This window comes from Arvicanthis niloticus, chromosome 18 (genome assembly GCF_011762505.2).
Source record: "Arvicanthis niloticus isolate mArvNil1 chromosome 18, mArvNil1.pat.X, whole genome shotgun sequence".
Lineage (NCBI taxonomy): Eukaryota > Metazoa > Chordata > Mammalia > Rodentia > Muridae > Arvicanthis > Arvicanthis niloticus.
The window spans coordinates 34,470,689-34,489,570 of NC_047675.1; positions in this window are offsets into that span (position 1 = coordinate 34,470,689).

An 18,882-nucleotide genomic window follows, 5' to 3' on the forward strand; every position below is an offset into this window, starting at 1 on the left:
GTAGACCCTTACTCTTTCAAAAAAGGATGTGTATAAGTCATCACGGGGAGAAACATGTAATTTCTCCAGGATGACAGACTGTTAAGTGGAATGGGAAACATCACTCTTTTGAGTTCACTGTGGTCCATCCAGAGAAGAAGTATTCCATTTGGATAGCCTGGATGCAGAATAGGCGTTATCAGAGTTTCGCATCAAGCCTCTCAGCTTTGTGGGTTATAAAAGTTTGGAAGGATGAACTGGAAGTTGAAACAGCATACTCTGCTCGACTAACCAGGACCTGGACCACACTATATGGTGGCAGTCTTTAGGAGAGATGCATTGTGCTAGGTCAGCACCGTGAACCTGCCCTTGGCTGGCCCAACAGAGTTACCTGGAATGGTGCTGGCAGGGAACTTTGGAGAAGGGACAAGGATATGCCCTCGTATGGATGCTGTATGAAAGCATCCCATTTGTCTCTTTCTTGTAAGCTTAATTTGCCTAGCAAACAGCCAGGACTTGCTATTCCTTGACAAAACAGACTGATGTCACCACAGCACCCCAGGAGCAAGGGCTTAGATGATGCCCACTTAGGATTAAGTAGTTCAAAATCCCCCACTGCCATCTGACTGATTTAGAAAGGAGGGAGAAAAAATGGCTGCTGAGAGAGAAGAGGGCTCCCCAGTGGTGCTTGGAGAAGGCCCCTTGGTGTGGCCACAGCTCTCCTGAGCTGACCAGCGGCGTTTAAATGCAAGGGCTGCTGTGAACTGACTCACTGCAGGATAATTACGTTAGGGACCAATACGGCCTGTTGAAAATCAATTCTGTGGGACCAGTGTGTTTGTTCGGAAAGCCACTCAGCCAATTCAGGAGTATATTAGGCAGCAGGCCCAGTGCAGTGACCTCTTCCGGATTGGGGTTGACACTTGAACGAAGGCGTTTGTCCAGTTAAAGGACAGTACTAGCAGCAGGCTCTTATCTCCCATAAATTGGATTACTCAGATCTGCTTGTTCTCTTTAAAGATAGTGACTCTTGGGCTTTTCCCCTCTCTTTCCATCTGTCTGAGATGGTTACCTAGTGATTACTGTCTAACGTGCCATCCTTATGTATTTCTGGACAGCGTCTGTCACCAATGTGACTTCCCTTTCCTGAGTGGGTGTACAAGGTTACTGGAGCTGGACACCTCCATTTGTCAGGTCTCTGGTTGGACTTCGGGAATGGGTTTAGATCCTGGTGCCCAGGCCTGTGTGCTCTCTTCAGAAGCATGTAGTCAGAAATGCTGTGGTATGCTTTTCAGCCACTGAGAGCAAACCCCATGGAAAGCCCAGGAATTCCTGTCTTCAACACCTCTCCTAGTGGAGTCTTCAACTCCCCAGGCCCACCGTAGTAGCACAGGGTTGTAAGGTGTGTCACCAAGACAGAGCCAAGTCTGGGAAAATGTGTGTCTCCTCCTAAAAGGATCCAGGAAAGACTTATGGCTGCAATTACAGGTTCTTTTAATGACACATAAAATTAACTGCTCCACATATCCATTCACTTTGACAGCTGAGGATTTCTCTGCGGTAAAAGGAGGGCCAGGCACACTGTCAGCGAGTCACACGTCCGTATCCCAAACCCTGTCAACCAATTAGACTTCAAGAGCAAGCTGCACCATTTTCTAATGAAGCTATAATCAGGCTGCTCCCTCACCCAGAAAGAGCAGATAGTCTTGTCCAGAATAGAGAAGGTAATCGCCAGGGGAAAAGGCCTGAATAAATCAGAGGTGATTTCAGCATGGCTCACTATAGGTCCATTATAATTGGAAAGTGGCTGATACAGACCCAGCCTCCCCCCTCAAACTGCATCACTTGGGAGAAAGCGCCTTGCTGCTGTTGTAAAGCAACATGGCTTCCAAAACAAATGGCTATGGAGGCAGCAACTGTAGATATCAGGACTAAGTTCTTGGGGATCTACTGAAGTATAAAGAGAAGAGATAGAAGTGAAGAGGAAAGAAGGGGATACAGGAGTAAGCTAGAGAGAGAAGGAGGGAATGAGAGAAGGAGAGAGAGGGTGTCTCTATTAATTGACTGGGACGGTGGCACACCCAAGCTACAGCATGTGTGGAGGTCAGAGGAAAACTTACAAGAGTCAGTTCTCTCCTTCCACTGCCTGTGTCTCAGGGATCAAACTCAGACACCAGTCTTGGCTCCTGGCACTGTTGCCTACTGGACCATCTCACTGGCCCAAGGAGGAGATAGATAAACCAGCTACCTCCCTGGCTACACACCCAGACTGATAACATCTGTGGGCCTTATCTTTTCAAAGGATATGCCACCCTCACCTTCTAGTCACCAGGCTGCTAATGGCACCAGATTCTGTTTAATGGTGGGGACTGGCTATAGGTAATTCTCCAGCTCAGCTCAACCCAGCAAGGAATTGAGATACTCGTGAGAGTCTGGAGAAGGATGAAGGGTGAAGGCTGGTACTCACACAGTCCCGGTGAGTGCTTAGCAGCACAAGGACAGCATACCCTTTTCAGATCTGAAGATTTGCAGCATCTTCCCTGAGGCGAGATGAAGGTGTAGAGCCACTAGGGAGTCACATAATCCCTTGAGGGATTCCCAAGCAGATAGTTCTGAAAGGAAAAAAAAAAAAGAAAAAGAAAAAAGGTTGCTGAAATCCGTGATGCCTTTTTTTTTCCTTTAGATTTCTTTGTTTGGTATGTGTGCAATTGTGTACGTGTGTGCCACGTACATGCACGTGCATGTATAAGTTAAAGGTCAACCTCAGGTGTCATCTCAGGGACTATACTGTTTGTTTTCAGAGACAGGGTCTCCCATTGGCCTGTGGCCTGCTGATCAGGCTAGACTAGTTGCTCAGCTTGTGAGGGATCCTCCTACCTCTGCCTCTCTAGCACTGGGGACATAAATGTGCACCACAGTCCCTGATTTTGATCTGGGTGCTAAGGGGAAAACTTAAGTCCTCCCGCTTGCACAGAAAACACTTTACCTTTGAGCTATGTTCTTGCTGCCCCCCAAATCTATATTTGTATATCCCCAAAAGACAGGTTGAGCCATGCAATATCTTGTGGATCTCAACAGATTATAAAACCCTTCCCGTTATTAGAGTAGACTCTGTTTAAAGCATATTTTCCCACTATATTTTAATGAAATAATTGATTTCTCATTGATTCTAAAATACCACAAGAAAAGTCCCCTGTATAAAACCTTTGCATCAGCAGAATGCCCATGTCCTGGACTGTCAGAGACTGGATGTACGGGGCTTTGGCCACGCAACCTCATCTTCCTAAGTTAGAGCCAGCCATCCCCAAGAGAATTCCCCCATCTACAACTAGAAATACAGGGCCCACAAGAGCTCTCTAAATGAACACCAAGGGTTCAGTATGTACATCGCTTGTGTCAATTTGGCTTGTGTGGCTAATTGCTGTGTGTAGAAGCTAACATCTGTGAAGATCAGTCCATCCTCTGAACCCCAGACTGTCAAAGTCAACGACAAAGCTCCCCAGGTGAAGCACATCAGTGAAGCACCCGTGGGAACATCAAACACAGCTTCAAGTGGAAAGGGGCTGAGAGCAAAACTTTCAAGATGAATGAAAAGGCTAAATTGAATACATTCTTTTAGGGTCTAAAGAGGATGGGGCTGGAGGGGGCAGATGACGCACTCTGAGGCTAAAGACCCCTTGGCAGAGAAGCCATTAACGACCCATCTCAGAAAGACATCTGCAGTGGTACAGAAGCCGGGCTCACACCCCACCAGGTCCCTGACTAATGTCAACAACACTTGGGTTCGAGTGGCTAGCATATAATTACACAGCATATTCATTAATGACCATGTCAACCATGGCTTTGGCACGTTGGGGGTTGTTTGCCTTTTAAGCCAACTGCCTGCCCAAGTTCAAGGAGATTTGTAAACAGAAAGAGAGGGGCCTGGTATCTAATGAGAAGAAAACAGACTGAGCCTAGAAAGCAGGCTGTGAATGGGATTTTTTTTCCCCTCTCTTCATAAGCCAACTGACTGAAAAGCAAAGTCTACTAGTCTGTCAGCTTTTAAAGACTATACTAATTATAAAAGTTTCACTCTTGTATGCCAAACATTAGCTTACAGTCCAGTGGGAGTCAAAGTTCTTCCTCAGCACACAAGGGTATCTGAAGGTTTTGTTAAATGATTTTTTAGTTTTAATTATGTGTATGTGTATGAGTGGGATAGTCACATATGAACATAGCTGCTTGAAGAGAACAGAAGAGGGTGTTAGGTCCCTAGAAGCTAGAGTTACAGGAGGTTGTGAGCTGCCTGATCTGGATTGTGGGAATTAAGCTTGGATCCCCTGCAAGTTGTATGCACTCTTAATGGCTGAGCCATCTCTCCAGCCCCGGGCTTATGAGTTTTATAATGTTCAGGACTTTAATCTACAACGTATACTTTAATCCTCTTTGAGCAACCTGCAACCCAGAGCTCTGGCTGTCAACGAACTCTACAGTTGCTGTGGAGGCAGCTGTAGCCACCTGCCCCCATCACTCACCCTTAGTAAATATTTCTGCAAAGCGGATGAAATTAACTACTGTAACAGATAAACGGGGACCATCGCACAAGCACACAGCAAATGCATTACTACACCAGTCATGCTTAAACACAGGCGACAGCTCCTAGGTGAGACTCGGGCTCCTGCCAGTACCAATGACTACTTCTTTCCCTCTAAGCCCTGATGTATCTGGTAACTAGTGAAAAGAATGAACAGTTTGCACGGTGGGGCTCCCAGTGGTGCAGGAGGTCAGAAGCAGGCAATGCGATGAACCCTGGTGCTACCAGGAGAAAACAGTATTTATTGAGAGACTGTAGCAGTGTTTAAGTACCATTGTGGATTGCATAAATGCACAGCTCTGGACATCCAGGCGGGGAGAGGAGAAAAGAAGGAAGCCAAGAAGAGATAGCAGATTCGGAGGACTAAGTTTGTTCCAGGTGTGAAGGACCATTGCAGCTTTGAATTCTGTTGTTTCAGGAAATAGGAAAAGTTTGTTTGGAATGACATGAGTTGGGTATCTAGAAAGTGTATTAGTTACCTTTCCTCACTGGTGTGACAAAAATAATTTAGGGAATGGAGGGTTTGTTTTAGCTCTTGGTTTGAGGGATGCAGTCCTTCAGGCTGGGGGATTGAGCCGACAGGAGTTTGGCACATCCGGGCACACTGTAGCCGCTGTCAGGAACCAGGTGGATGCTGGTGCTTAGCTCACTTTGTCTTTTTCATTTATTCAGGAGCCTGGCCCATGGAATGGTGTTGTCCATTCAGGGCAGGTCTTCCTTCTTCCATTATACCATTCTGGAAACACCCTCACAGACACACCCAGAGCTGTGTTTCCATGGTGATTCTAAATCTAATAGTCAAACTGACCATGAAGATTGACCCTCACAATCATTAAAAGCCATATTTTGGTTATTTGGTGGAGTGATCATTTATTTGGGGGTGTCTCTTCTCTTTGGCTCTGGTTATCGCTGAGACTCAGATTTGAGTCCAGGTCCAATAGTTATGGGATAGCACTGGTCATTTCCATTCTCTGAGCTTTGGCTTCCATCCTCTGCAAACTAGAAATGGTCTTGCCTCATTACAGGCTGGCCAGAAAGAGTTCTTTGTGATCATGAAGTCAAATAAAAACGATTATATGGTGCGAATGGTAGACTCTGGCTCAGGAGAGCGGAAGCTGTTATTTACCTGAAGTTCTCAGGTCAAGGTCTTTGTGGCTAGTGTTCTGAGTCCCCACCTGTAGTATCTAAAGGGTGATCCATTCTACAGTGTTCTATCCAGAGGCTATTAATAGTCACAGGACTGAACTAAGTAGGTAACTGACTCTCCTCTCCCTAGATGTTCAAGTGAAGGGGCCTGTGTTCATAAGAGTGAGCAGAAGTTTAAAGGTTCTTGAGGCTGTCAAACAACAAACATGGTCTAGGAGAGAAAAGTTTCCCTGGAAGCTGGAAAAATTCTAGGAGACAGGCAGAGGGTGACTTCTTAGTTCATCACACCTGATCAAGGCATTATCCAATGTGATACTGAGGTGTGTATATGGAAGGATGTCCTTCAGTGAAAGGCCCCTCAGTTCTTCCAATCAGAATGGGAACTGTCCATGGAGAAGACTCCTGAGATTCAGGATAAGCAGGATCCCAGATAAGAGACAATCTCTCCATACTCCCTCACAGCCATCCTCAGGAAATAAATCTGAGTCTGGAAGGAACTCATTCAAGAAGCTCACTGTCTTCAGGGCTGTTACATAAGTCAGATCCAAGATGCTCCAAACCCCAGCTGGGACTGTGACCTGAAGGATCCAACCACAGATTCATACTGTACTTGAAAATAGCTAGTTCTAAACAGATACTATTTTATATACAAAGGGCCGTACACAAGAATATAAGTACAGGTATATATGTTTGCAGGTACCTAGGGAAGCCAGAGGCCAGCCTTGGGTGTCATTCTCAGGAGCTTCTATCTTGGTTTTGTTGGTTGGTTGGTTGGTTGGTTGGTTGGTTTTGAGATGGAGTCTCAGTTGACCACTTAGCTAGGCTGGCTGTCCAAGGAGCCCCATGGATCTACTTGTTTCTGTTTCCCTAGCCCTTGACTCCAAGCACAGACTACTATGCCTAACTTTTTAAACATAATTTTTGTAAATCAAAATCACACCCTAATACTTGCCTGGCAAGCTCTTTACCATCTGGTCCATTGCTTCAGCCCTTTAAAAAGATATTTAGACAGCTTTATTCCAGGATTATATATATATATTAAATGCTATTGATTCCAGACAGGGATTTTTACACAATGCTCATTTTCATGTTTTTTTTTAAGCTAGGACTGGGAGTAAGCATCTCCATAAATGGAGTTGGACATGGGGATTTCTGGACCAGTGTGGAGAATAAAGACCCCAGTTTATGTCATCTCTGGAGCCCTCTCCCATATGCTGAAACCAGGTGCATGTTGCTTTGTCATTCACATGTTCCTGCTTTTCTCCTACCTTCATGCTCCTACCTTTCTCTCTCCATATATGATTCACATGCATACATATATAATAATTCACCTCAACCATTTCATTGTAAGTGACCACCCTGGACCTCTTGCTTCTTAAATACTTCAGTGTGCCTTTCCTATGAATTGCAATGTTGCCTCGCCTAATGGCTATAACAGTATCAAAACCAGAAAATTCATCATTATGCTTCGTCATTCACAATTCACAGTCTGGACTGGAACTTTATCCATTCCACCAGTAACATGCTTCATTCATAAACACACACGCCTGTTATTATATCTCTATAGTTTCTTTTAAAGGAGTACAATCCTTCACTCTCCTCTCTGTTCCTTTTCGTCCCATAACCTTGATGTTTTTGTAGAAGGCTACTCAATGTGAGTTTGTCTGATCTCCTTATGATTAGATCCAGGTGATAAATTTGGGGCAGAAATAGCCAAGAAGGGATCGCCTGTCTCGTCATGTCAAGTCGAAAGGTGCCATCATTAATGATGTTATCTAGGGTCACCAGGCTGAGATGGTGTCTGTCAGCTTTCTTCCCTGGAAAGTTGCTGTTTGACCTTTTGTGATAAATAGGGAATTGTGAAGAGACACTTTGTGACTACATGAGAGCATCTTACCGTTCACCCAACTTTAACCTGAGAGTGTTTATATCCATGGTTGATCATTACTGTGATGCTTGCCAAATGGTTTTCTAGTTCCACTATTGCATGTGTTCAAGTCCACAGTGAGGGAGAGCTTTCCCTTCTCACTGAAGAGTGATGTATGTGTCCACTCTTTTATTTCAACATGGATCCTTATGGATTACTCATTGGGTTGCAAGCCATTATTGTCATATTTTGACACTCAAATTGTCCCAGAGTTCAACACTGGGAGACCCTTCTGTTTTCACATGCCCTCTTTACTTTGTTAATTAAGTACTTGATTAATGAATAAAGGCTCATTTTGTATCTTGCCTGCCTCTGACTTCACTTATCGGAGTGACTAAGGATATGTGTTAAGGATGCAGTTAAAGACTCTTCCACTTCAATTGAAACTCAACAAAGTGGCAGGTGCCATTATTTTTAAGTTTCTCTTAATGAACATAGCTAGGAGAAATGATCAAGAGGGAGGGAGGAAGATGGCCAAATAGGTGATTGATTGATTGATTGATTGATATGTAAACATATTTAAAACATGTCGATACTTCCATTCCAGTAGTATATTAGCCTCCCTGATTTGGATATTTGACAGCACTTCTCCACTATAAGACACTTAGCCCTCAATTTTTCAATATATTTATATTTCTTCATTTGCTCAAACCTGGAAAACAGAAAGCTGCTATCAGATTGTCCATACACACCCTGTAGAAGCCAAAGCTGCTAGCTCTGATTCTGGGGATTCTTTGCATATCTTTTGAATCTGGACTGAGAGGATGTAGTCATAACTCCTTGATGCACAGTCACGTGGTGCTGGGGCTGTAACTCAGTTGTAGAGCATAGGTCAAACATGCACAAGCCCTGGGTAGAGTCCTCCCCATCACACAGTGTTCTTAGATCATTCATTTTAAATCTACCTTCATTTCTGTGTTTCTGTTGGCGGCTATTCATCTCTGTGGAGTTCCTTAGTATATAAAAAATTAGCATCATTATGAAAGTCAAAATTAAATGAAGAGGCATATTCATCACCTACTCATCTAGAGCAGATGACTGGTCTCATCCAGTTCCTTCCCATTGTTTCTGTTTGTTGAGATGAGTAGGTCTATCTGTCCATTGATTCCCTTCCTTTCCTGTATTAGAGACTGCATGCTGTACATGACCTTTTTGCCCTGTATTTTCTCACAATGCATCCTGGAACTCTCTCTTCACATCAGTTCATTAGGCTTTTCCTCATCCTGGGTTAAACAAATAGCCAATGCGATATATGACAGTACTGCCTTGATTCCACCTTTTTCTATTCGTGGGCACCTACATTGTTTAAATACCTTGTGCTTATGAATACCTTGATATAGAATCATACATTTGTTTGTGAAGTAGGAATTTCTGGTTTCATTGGAGAACCAGTTGTGTCATTTGATGTTTTTCTGGGAACTGTCTTATGGGAAGATGTTTTGCTGAAGCAGACATATGAGGGGTTGTTTTGCTGAGAACAGACGTGGTGTTCTTCTAGAAGCTGCCTGGTGAAAGGGCGTGTGATGTTATGCTGGAGCAGATGCTTGAGAGGACACATGATGTTTGGAAAAAGTGTAAGTACAACCCAACAGACAGTGGACGACATTCTGGCATTGGTTCACCTTGTTTTCTTCTCTGATCTTTACTTGTCATAACTTCAGAGAGAGATGCACCAAAGAACTTCTGGTGGTGTTCCTACTGCTTCTTAGCAGCTCAGCAGAACAGAGCCTTGTGGTTTCTTTTGGATCCAGCCAGTACTGTTGATTAGTGTTTGGTGTTTGCTAGTGGACTGGCTAAAAGAAAAGCACTGTATTTGGATAGAGTTTGCTCATTTAAAATACACAGCTCAGTGGATTTTAATACACACCAGCACTACAGATAATCTTTTTTAATTTAATTTAATTTAATTTAATTTTTTTAATTTAATGCCTTTTACCTGTCATTATCTTAAACACCAAGACCAACCAGTCACAAGCTATGACAAAGCTGTGTTTCACCTACAGATTTACCTGTAGTCGACATTCACATAAATAAAACATATGGCTTTTTGTCACTAGATTCTTTTAATTTGCATTTTAGGTGAAAATCTCATTGTTGTTACCATGTGTAGCAGAATTTTATTCCTTTTTATGGCCAAATAGTATTGCAATGTGTGGATAGCCACATTCTATATCCAGATGCATTTATCTAGTGATGGCTATTTGGGTTATTCCTACAACTTGTCTCTACAACTTGTCTTTGATTAGTACGTTTAGGGCGAGTAGATGTTTTTTATTTCTGGTAGATATTTACCTAGAAATAGAAATGGTGTGTCATATATAGCTTTAGTGTTTATTTGAAGACCTTGTAAGCTATTGCAATGTAATTTTTATTTGCATTTCACTTACTCTAAGTAGGACCAGGCTTAAATGCTAGTTTCATATCTTTGTAGATCTGTTCTCCCCTCAGTTGTTAAGAACCTCTTGGAGCTGGACAGATGACTTGGTAGTTATCAGCACTAGCTGCTCTTTCAAAGAATCTGGGTTTAATTTCCAGAATCTACATTCTGACTTTCAAGCACCTATAACTCTAGTTCCAGGGTATCTGGTTCCTCTTTTGGCCTCTGTGGGTACCAGGCATACACATGTTGCAGAGACATGCATGCAGGCCAAACATCCATGCACATAAAAGTAAAGTAAAAAAAAAAAAAAAAAAAAAAGCTACATGTATGTTTGGGCTGGAGAAATGGCTCAGTGATTAAGGGAACATGTTGCTTTTGCCAAAGACTCAAGTTTGAGTCCCAGCACCACATAGTGACTCACAACCCTCTGTAACTACAGTTTCAGGGGATCCAACAGACATCCATGTGCTGTACACACATGCATGCAGGTAAAACATTCGCACAACATAAATAAAATAATTAAATCTAAATCCAGCATGCATGTATTTTGTTAACTATAGAAATTACCCTTTCATCTGTGTTGTGACCGCAAAGTCATTTTTCTTTTCTGACATGTCTTTGAATTGGCTTATGGTGCTTTTTCCTCATGCAGACTTTTTTGAAATGTTCATGAGATCACATTTATCAATTCTGCCTTCCTGCACTTCTGAATATTGATTCTAGTTAGAAGCCATTTGTTTACATCCAAGAATTCATCTGTGTTCTTTGCCAGGACATGTAAGTCCATTTTTACTTGTAACTCTCTTATTCTTTCTAGAATATAGTCTAATTCATGAACAGAGGACCAGATCTATCTTATCTAACTTTACTATCCAGCCAATTACCCTGCCACCATGTATTTAAAGGAAAACCTGTGCTCCGTGAGTGTATGAATTCCCACGAGCTCTTAACGCATCTGGAACATTTTCATGGACTGTCCTCTCTGTCCAGTTTTTGCTCTAATTCACTTTGACAAGTACTCAGGTATTACTCTCTCAGTGTTGGAATTCTTAGGAACAGATGGGTTTGGGGTTTTTTTGTTTTTATTTGTTTATTTGTTTTGTGTTGTTTAATGGGTACCGGGTGTGAATGTGTATTCTGGTTCCATTACTGTTTATTGCTGTGAAAATAACTGAGAAAAAAACAATTAAGAGATAAAGGAATATATATCAACAAAAGCTGAGGATCTAGGAGAATACGGATGCTCTGGGCCCTTGGGCTTATAGGTAAACTGAGGTAAGGAAGGACATAAAATAAAATATGATGATACTGAGCCTATTGGTCCTTTAGGAAAAGCTGTGGGAGATCTGTTTGGCAGACAGTAGAAACAGAAAGAGGACGGTCTGACCACAATAATGGGTACCTTGACATCTTTCTCGGGTGGCATTGAGACTGAACAGGAAGGAGGCTATGAGAAAGAGTGGTGGGTGCTCTGGTAAGAGAATGGAAGACAGGGAGGGATTTTTATTTTTCTCTATACTTGTTTACTGCATGTCTATGATGTGTGTGCATGTATGCAAGTGTGCATATGACACAGTAGAGGTCAGAGGACAGTACTTGCCTTCTACTTGGTTTTGAACTAGGGTCTCTGTTCTGTCCTTGTTTCCTCTTGCATTGCATATGCCAGGCTACTGTCCTGTGGCTTTCTGGAGGACTCATCTGTCCCTGCATCTCGTTTCACTGTAAGAGCACTGGAATTGCAGACACACCTGGTAACACTGGCTTAACCTGTATTCTGGGGATTTTAGCTGCCAGCCTCATGTTTCTATAACAGGAGCTCTAACCACTGAATCACTCTCCCAGCCCAGAAAGGAAATTTGGAATTGTGCTTGTTGTGAATATGGTAAGAACTGGTGACCACTCAGAGATGATGAGGAATGGGGTTGGCATTAGGGAGGTCATGGACTCAGAATTACTGGGAAATTGAATGAGGTCACTGAGATCTTTGTAGAATCCTTGATACTTTGTGGGGGGCTTATTGAGTTCATTCTTCCCCTTTACCCCTCCCTGCCTTCCACATTCCCCTCCAAGTTCACAGAACCCCACAGTCTGGATGGGAATATTGCTATGATCAAGCTGCACCCTTCCTTTCCCCTATCTGCACTGCTGCAGATATCTAGGGGTAAAACTGGGCACTGAATGAGAAGAAACGAATCTATAATGTGTCGTTTGTAGAAAAGTGGTCTTTCTATTTCAGAGCAGTGGAAACCCTCTCAATGGTGGTGAGCCTGGCTATTGGGAAAAATCAATGTTAAGATCTTGGGTATGCTTAAGGGTGGAGCATAGATAGATGAAAGTTAGGCCGAGCGACTGCTGTGGAAACCCCGCCCTTGAGCCTTGTTGGGCAAACAATGATGAGACAGCTATGGGGACTGACTGGCAAGTGACACTTTAGCTGTGATGATTCTATCAGTACCTTAGGGTCCATCGATTTGACAGAAAAAAATACTCTGTAGGTGAAATTGCTCCTTTGTGGTAGTGAACAGATTCAGAAAAGCTACAAGCAATAAGGATCGAGTCCTTCTACCTAATGTTTTGTTTATTCCTTTTTATTTGTTTGTTTTGCTCATGATATGTGTATATGTGTGCATGTGTGTACCGGTGTGTTCGCCCATGCCTGTGCACCTAGCCAGAGGTCGACATTAGGTTTCTGCTTCCATCACTCTTCCTCTGGTTTATGAAACAAGGCCTCTCATTGAATCTGTTGACCATCATTTAAGATAGTCTGCCTAGCCAGCAAATCCCCAGAATCCTCCTGTCTTTGGGCACCCACCGTTGGTGTTACAGACATGCGATACCACGCCCAGCTTTAATTAGGTGTCGGGGATCCACACTCGGGTCCTCAGGTTTGTGCAGCAAGCATTTTACCCCTGGAGCCATTTCTCCAGATCCAGTTGTTTAACCGCGGCATATTCTCATCTCAGATCCATCCCCGCGTTTGTTGAATTCAGCATTATAAAAATTTCTGGAAATTTTGAAGTCACGGGGAGAGCTGTTTGTTTGTTCAATTGGGCTCCTTGTTTTATGTTTCTCTGTTCTTTGTTTGCAAGGTCTTGCAATTACAATTTAGTAAATATTAGTATCATTACTAATGTTAACACCGTAAATAGTTTGACATCCTTTTCTTACAAGAATGAACCTTATTAAATTGCAGGAATCGAGAGCTTTGTTTATTTCTTGGGTTTCCTGAAAAATTCACAGCCTATCAGAGCCATAAGTTTGTTACCTAATCCTTGCTTTTATGCTTACTATTTAGATATACTCTTAAATGTTTTTAACTGTGTTTTGAAGAGAGCTGCTTAGTTTAGATTGGTCTGGTAGTCTTATTCACACACACACACACACACACACACACACACACACACACACACTGGTGAGAAGCTGACAAACTCAAGAACAAAAGGGGCCATTAACATTAGAGTTGAACAAAGGAAGTTCTCATGTCAAGCAGATTGAGAAAGTGCTCGTTTTCCAAAAAGAAACAAGGGAAAGAGGAAAAGAGATCCTCTTATCCAGCTGAAAGAAAGATCACAAGACCGGGACCAGAAAGAGGAGGGGGGACTCAAACTTGGCCACCCAGAGGCCTCCCCCTTCCACTTGTGCCTACTTCTGTTCCCAGGCTCTTGAGCCCCCAGCTCCTTGGTTCTAATCTCTCCCAGCACAAAGGCCAGTGACTGTGAGTAGCCACTCACAGGCCCTTTGAGGAGTGGGCAGAACAATGGCCCCTCTGCCAGCCTTAGGAGCTACTGGGGGGAGGGGGATAGGAAGCAGCCTACAGGAAGGTCCCCACCTCCTTAACTTTCCAGGATGAAGTGGTCTCCTGGAGGCAAAACTAGCATTTCATTCTAGCCGCTAAGTTCATTACTCAGTCTGTCCTCGGCATTTCGGCTTATTTAATGTGTTTTCTTCCCTTGCTGCCCTTAAGCCCTCTCCATCCCATCACCCCTTAGAGCCCTACTGTCTGAGCTCTGCCCCTGCCTCCGTGAAAACGGCCTCCTCACAGGTCGGTGCCCTCAACAGCCTCTTCTCCCTTCTCATCCCAGATTACTCATCATGGAGAGGCATGGATATGACTGAGGACCCTCGGTAGCCTCCTCCGTCCATTCCCTTAAACGCCCCCTTTCAGACTTTGAAGACTGGTGTGTTTCCCCCACAGTTAACTTCCTGTCTCTTCTTGCTCCTTCCACCTGGAGAGCATCACTCTGGTCTCCACCTCTTTCTCATGGCTCTCAGTTCATCCCGACTCATTTCCACATACACCAACCAGGCTCGTCAGCAACTCTAGATGGCGATGTCACCTACTTGGCATAAGAACCCAGACCTTCTGCCACTGGTTAGGGGTTTAGGGTTTCCCAGCCCCTCCCCTGTTATCTTCTGTTTCCCACCTAGAGTAAAAACTTCCTATGGCCTCATTCCGACTTTTGCTGCTGTGTTCTGTCTGTTGTGCTTGACGCAGCTCTGTGTGCCAACCCCCCTCCTGTTCCCTTGCACAGCCGTACTTGGTTTGATATCCCCCGTTATCCCTCAGGAAAGACCAAATGCCTTCTGACTTTTCCACACCTAGTACTTTCATACAGTGCCTGGTCAGCTCATTCTATATGTTGCCATGAACTCAGTACTCCCAAATAAATACCATCATCAGGATCCTAGTGACCATAATATAGGTTTTTAAATTTTTCATGTTAAAAATGCTTAGTAAATAAATGTAGAGGGGAAAGGACAGGAAGATGGGAGGAAAGAAAGTAGAGGGGAGAGGAGAGGGGGAAAAGAGATGCGAGAACAGGTAATGTTTGCTTCTAGGTTTCTTGCTAACTTTATTTCTAAAAATGACTTCTTTTCTGTGTGTCAGTTTTACCCTGTAGAAGCCCTGGCCAGGGCTGCTCTTGAGAGCCCTGTCTCTACAGAATACCCACTAACGCTGGTGAATTCTCATGTAGAGATCTTAGCAAGCACTTCTCGGTATCACTGCCCCATCACGGTTGTCTGTGGCTTTGACGTGTTTTGAGACTAACTAATCATGTGCTAGCCAAAAAGACCCATCTAGCAGTCTCTTCAATAGTAGCCCAATTTCTTCTCTTGACCATGTAAAAAGTTTCACGAGAACTTCGAAGAAGGTCTAGTTGTTAAATAAAGTTGAGAGTGGTGGGAGGGAAAAAACGGAAACTTTCTGTGTATGTCACCAAGGAGCTCTTCAGCCTTTTGATGTCGGTATCCTTCACACCGGCTGATGGGAAGGATTTATCCGCATCTCCTGATTCACTCTCTCAGGAAGAAATGACAGCTTAGGGTTCCCACACTGTCTGCGTGATTTCCTTGAGTATAAGCATCTTGGATTCATGTCCTTCTCTTCAATGTTGAATAAAACATTATAGAGCTTCCTTGCCCCCAAATATATTGTTTATTGCATCCAGTGATTTCTTAGGGCTTATATAATAGCTCTCATTTCCCCAAAATTCTAAATCTCTCCCATCTGGTTTTAACATACAGGTTCTGTTGTTGGTTTGGTTTGGTTTGGTTTGGTTTGTGATACTGTAAATATCTCCTGGCTAGGCCTTCCTTGGTAAAGACCCTTGAGTCTTGCAGGCCCTGCATGCATTGCAGACTCCTTGAGTTGGAACATATAGAATAGAACAAAACACAGACTGTCCTAAGCCATTCACTAGAACGCACTGGAGTTAAGCCTTAGCAAAAGAATCTCAGATTTTACTGTTTCCCTCCTCTTTGTGTTTTTTCCACTGTATGATGCTACTGTTAACCACCAAGTCACTGATGCTATCCCTGTGTGACTCTGACTTCCCTCTCCTAGGTCAAGGGCATCAGTGCATCTCAAGGGTTCAATTATGGAAGTGTTCCTCAGCTCTCAGATATGTATCGTTGAGTAGAAATATCATGGCTACAAATTGAGCCCCAGATTGTTCTGAAATTTTGACATTGGTGCTCAATATTTAAGTCTCAGATCACTATAATGAAGTGAGGCTTACATGTGAGTCCTTTGGATGCCCAAATCCAAAGTTTATGATCTCCTAGACTCTAGAATCTAGAGAAAGCACCAAGACCTTGGGTATCAACAGCACTAAAATAATCTGGAGTGACTTTCATCCTAGTCACAGCCCATGGGGAGACCATGGCACCTGTGAGAAAAACACAGGGGACAGACACTTCAAGCAGACAAGACTGTGGATGTTGTTGTGTAGAGACAAAAGAAAATGGAGCGCCAGGCAGAAGATCAGGGGTGGCTCAGCTCCAAGCAGTGCTCTTAGCCCACTGAGAGATGCTAAGTGAGTTTGTCCAAATCATCTCTCCCGTGCGTTTTCTGCGGTTGGATACCCTTTCTTTACTTCCTGCCTACAGTGCACCTGTGGTGCAGCAAGTAACTGATGTCCTCCATGACCAGCAAGAAGAGACAAGAACAAATCCAACAGTGTGAGCAGGGTGGAACATACCTGTGACCCTGAGATTGATCGCCCCCTAGCCTTTCTGGAGAGACAAAGCGAGACAATAGAGAAAACCAGCATACTCTAAGTCCATTGTCCTAGTGTCTGTCTTTAATTATCTCCCTTTACTTCCTCAAATCACATTCATAAATATTTAATAATGACCCAGCCTCTCCCCCAACTCTAGCACCCACATACTCTTGGGCCCCTTTATCCAATGATCCTGTTAACTGACTTATCCACAGCCTCCCACACACTTACAAGTTCTTTCCTGTTCCAAGCCCATCGGCGGATCTCTACTAGGTCATGCATCTTAAAGGAGCCCCTTCAATAACAACCAGGGCAGCTCCCATCAATCAAATACTGACATTTGTCCCTGTCACGCTTCCCACTGCAATACTCTAGGCAGTAAGTTCCCAACACATTTGTGAAGCATTGTCACAACCTCAGTAGCCACTTACAAACACACTTTCAGTGTTGCCCTCTACCCCCTTGTCCTCAATTGAATCCCTCTTTATTGTCCCTATTTTGCAAAGCTTTAACTGGTATCACCCCGATAAACTAACTCCGTTGAGGCACACAGGTTAGTTTTGACAGACACTTCATTCATTGTCTCTGCTTGCCTTTCTCCTCTCCCTACTCCCTACCCACCCAGGCTATTTCCCTAGCCCATCAGTAGGAGGCTCAAAAAACTCTTCTCTTTCCCCCATCCAGCCCCTGAATGTGGGGCTCCTTCTGCTCATGAGTGCCTGCTTAGGGTGACCCTACTTGATCCCTGTTACATTCCTCTGGGCTCGTCAAAGGTCTGCATTGTGTCCCTGAGTAGCTGGAGCATGCCATGAAGAGTGAGCACAGCCCAGTCCTAATCAGGACAACCTCAGCCCCGTGAAAGATGAATAATAGCGACGGCTTCAGCCTATCGTCCCAGAAGAGACCACGGAAGACGTTTGTTTTGGGATAATGAATATGGAAATTTGGATTCCATAATAAACTGCAAGCAGTCTTTCAACTCACTCGTGCCGAAAATTCACACTCGCCTTTCCCATAACTTGTCACTTGTGTTTTTATTGTTCGATATGTAAACAAGGCCAGGAAAGCCTTTGTTTCTTGATGCCTACTTAGATTTGCCCATTAATCCCAACCCCCCTCCCTTACCCACCAAGGCATGCCGGATTACACAAAGCAAAAGTCATTAATTTTTATCTCTGACTATCTGTGGGGTTTTTAATGTGGCCTAGCTTGCTTATGCACCACCAATTACATGTCATAAGTGCTTGTAGATGCTGGAGCGGTATCATGGGCTGATGAATCACTGCCTCCTCCGCTGATTAGTATGCAAGGGGCCCTGTTCCTCTTTGAGCAGCTGGCATGCCAATGAGGATCTGGCTCGGCCGGTCAAGGCATCTGGACATGAATTCAATATGGATTGCTTTAATTAAATGGCTAAGCGCACAAGATGCTAAGAAACAACTCCATCATTGAGGGGAAACTTGAAAATGTAGTCGACACAAGCCAAGCTGGGTAGAAAGGGTGGGGAGAGCTTCTATCTGCATGGTCCGCTCCACCTAAAATCCTGGGAGCTCTGAAAACTCTCCCTTGCAAAGCACGCTCGCTTGCTAAAAGCAGGATGAAGAGTGGAATCTACAGTGTACCATCTGAGAGGAGTCCAGTTCATCATCCTTAAATTTAGAAATCAAAGCAGAAGAGCAAAAACCTCCTTTTCTGCCCTTTGAGAAAGGGTTTATTTAAATTATACACTTGTTCAGAAACTCAATAAAGCTGACTCAATACGAGAGTCAATACAAGCCGGCCAGGGAAGTCCACATTCACCTCTCAACCACAGTTCTGGCAGAAAACTAACATGGGCATCACAAACATGAGAAAGCCAGAGAGATCCATCTGTGTGCTGATTCACCATGGAGAAGAGGGGGAAAGCAATGTGAATTTGCACTGACCACTTGGGAAGGGCTTTCGCACACAACACAGGTATAAAGTATCGGTCAGCTTGGATTTGCTTTCAACTTCTCTCTTGTTGGTCCATTTTAGTAAAGGAACAAAAGTCATCTTTTCATACAGAGGAGATAGTTTGGCATCACCCACATTTTCTTCTTATGAGCATTTATCTCTAATAGTATTGTGCGTCTCCTCTTACTTCTATACTGCATTTTTATGTATGTGGTTGACCGTGTTTTACTGTGTGGCAAATTGGGTGACAACACTATAGATTTAGGCATATCTGAATTGTTATTCGAGGCTTTAAAACTCCCAGCTATATAGTCTGAACCTCTTTCCCTAGATCTAAAGCAGGGATAAGAATAATACCGATGTCACCACCACTGAGTTAACCAGAGCTGAATCATAACGTATACTGTAGAGTCTTTTTTAAAAATGATAGTTATGG